A 2,716-nucleotide genomic window follows, 5' to 3' on the forward strand; every position below is an offset into this window, starting at 1 on the left:
CTCTAATTTCTCATGAAAAACTGCAATGTGTCTGAAACAAGTTCAGAAGCGGGGTGGAGAAGTGAAATGAACGTGAAAGGCAGTGATGACTGGGAGGCATGAGACCAGAAGTGAGTGTGAAGTGACTGGTGCAAGGCTCAGTGCTGGTGCTAACAGATCAGCTTTTACTGTCCACTGATTGCACTGACTCACACACCAGTCCTTGTCAATTCACCACAATGACCCTGTTTCTCGTATTGAGATCCATCACTCTGTGGTGGATTAACATGGTTAATGGGTCCCAAGAAGATGTACACATCTTCTATATCCTGTCAGTTTGAACACGTGAAAATATCCGTTCTAATCTCATGCAAGTGGAGATTGTCTCATTCTGTAAATTTTCAGCAGGGAATCTCAGCTGTGAAATATCATGTTTTTTTGCAAACGCAGGGATGGATTGAAATTCTCACTGAGCAGCATTGATGAGAAAGAGAACTTTTGAGTTACGGTGACTGAGTGATGAAAGAAATGAACATATACATGTCAAGATCAGACTCCCTTGTGGCGCTGAGGCTTAGGTGTGTAAATAATTCAAGTCCCACTCATGCTGATGCATTACAGAGTGTTCCTCATTTAAACCTCCCTCAGCCCAAATGTTGTAGATCCAAAATGGTGATTTCAAAGGAGACAACTCAGCATGTTTCTTGTACCAGTCCTAAACCTTGTCTCCTGGGGTTGCCATCATCAAAGAAATATTATTTCTTGCTGTTTGGTGAACAGTAATAATTAACAATTGTAAGCTAATCAGAAAGAGAGATTTCGATAAATATGCTCATTCGAGATATGAAGCCGATAATTGCACCTTGCATGGTACCATAGAAAGTCATAACTAACCCGTTTGAGACATAAGGTCCCTGGACCAGAAGCGTTACTCTTGTTTTTTTCTCCACAGATGTGGCCAGGCCTGCTGAGTTTCTCTACCAATTTCTCTTTACGTCAGATTTCCAGTATCCAAAGTTCCGTATTTTATGCACGCCATCAGACTAACAAGGAGGCTTCTTCAGTACATATTCCTAATAACACTGCTTCTGACTACTGAGTCCCTGTCATGTCGACTATTGATCAGTATCTCCCTCTCACCAAGTTCTGGCAGCGTGGAAGATGACTCATTCTGTCAACGTGGCTCATCAAACCATTCTAATCGCAGTCTCCAGCGTTTGGCCCGTAGCCCTGCGTGTTCTCACATTTCAAGTAGCAACGTGGATGAGGCTATCAATATAATCTCGAATGAGAAAATGAATTTGGTTGAAGTTTGAGATGATAAAAGTATGTGAAGCCAACTTGAGGAAGTTATCTACATTTTCACCCATAGAGGCGGCATACAGCCACATCCCCTGAGACTGACCGAAGGCTCAGGGCTATGCTGCTCCACGGCTTCACATCCACAAGTTACTCCAACAAAAGACGATTTTAGTTGGAATACAAGCAAATTCTCCAGACAATCAGAAATGTGTCATGATCTGAGACATGAAATGGACAGTGAGTGGCAATAATTCTACACGCTGCTCATGTGTTATTCCAATTTCCAAATTACACCCACCCAATCCTGGGAATTTGATAGGACAGTGCCTGGCAGAAATTACTCAAATAGGCAAAGCCTTATACTTTTAATGCCACAAGTCTTTCTGCCTCTGTCCCTGCCTCACCTCAAGTTTCCTCGACCGTCCTGCTCCAACGTCAATGAGCTACTTGAGACAATCGCAGGAAGATCGTGAGACCAATCCTCAACTGGGATGCAGGGCTAGGGAATGAAAAGCACAAGGTCTGAGAAGTGATGGGCATGAAAACAGCTGAGTAAAGAGACTTCCTGATCTTATCTTTCTGATTCTGCCAGAGACTGATTTTAAGAATGCTCACAGTGCCAATTATGCTTAATCCCAATGTGCCAAAAGATGATGTGTCTGATTAGGTTAGGCCATTCAAAGCTATCAACTCTGTGGTGGTCGGGTAAGTCAGAGGGTGGTGCTAATAATGCCAAAGTCATGAGCTCAGTCCACATACTGGCCAAGTGCGGCCGATTATCGCTACGAGTTGACTGCTTTGTATAATGATTCCAATCTTGCATGGCAGTCTTTGCATGTTTCCTTCACCAATGGCATGCAAATGAAATGTGTCATGGTGAATTTTCGCTGCTGCACCACAGCTTGCAATCCGTGCAGGTTTGTTTCATCTGATTAATCCTGCAGCTGAGCTTTCCAGGGTGCAGCCACAAAACACAACCCATCGACTGCACAATGTACAACCAACAGCGACAGTGAAAGGAATTACTATCCGTACACATGATCACAATTTTTGACCAGTGAAGCAAACAGGTCTCTGGACTTCACGAACGTGTGAAAATAACAGGGAAAAATGCCATAGAAACAAAACAGACTTTGCATAATATGGAAGAGAAACAGAATTAGTGTTCCGAATCAAGAGAAACTATGTTTTTTGAAAAAAATTGCCGGATTTCGATCACCACTTTTCCCACGACTGGCAGTGGAACTAACTTCCCTAGTTTTGTCTCATGTGTATACATTGAAAGTAACAATTAAGCCTCTCTCAGAGTTGACAACGTATGTAGCAAGTTCCATGAAGCGTCACTGGACATGAAATGTTAACTCCATTTCTTTTCTTCACAGATGCTACCAGACCTGCTGAGATTTTGCAGCAACTTCTGTTTTTGTTCGTTATT

Source organism: Stegostoma tigrinum, unplaced genomic scaffold (genome assembly GCF_030684315.1).
Source record: "Stegostoma tigrinum isolate sSteTig4 unplaced genomic scaffold, sSteTig4.hap1 scaffold_66, whole genome shotgun sequence".
Lineage (NCBI taxonomy): Eukaryota > Metazoa > Chordata > Chondrichthyes > Orectolobiformes > Stegostomatidae > Stegostoma > Stegostoma tigrinum.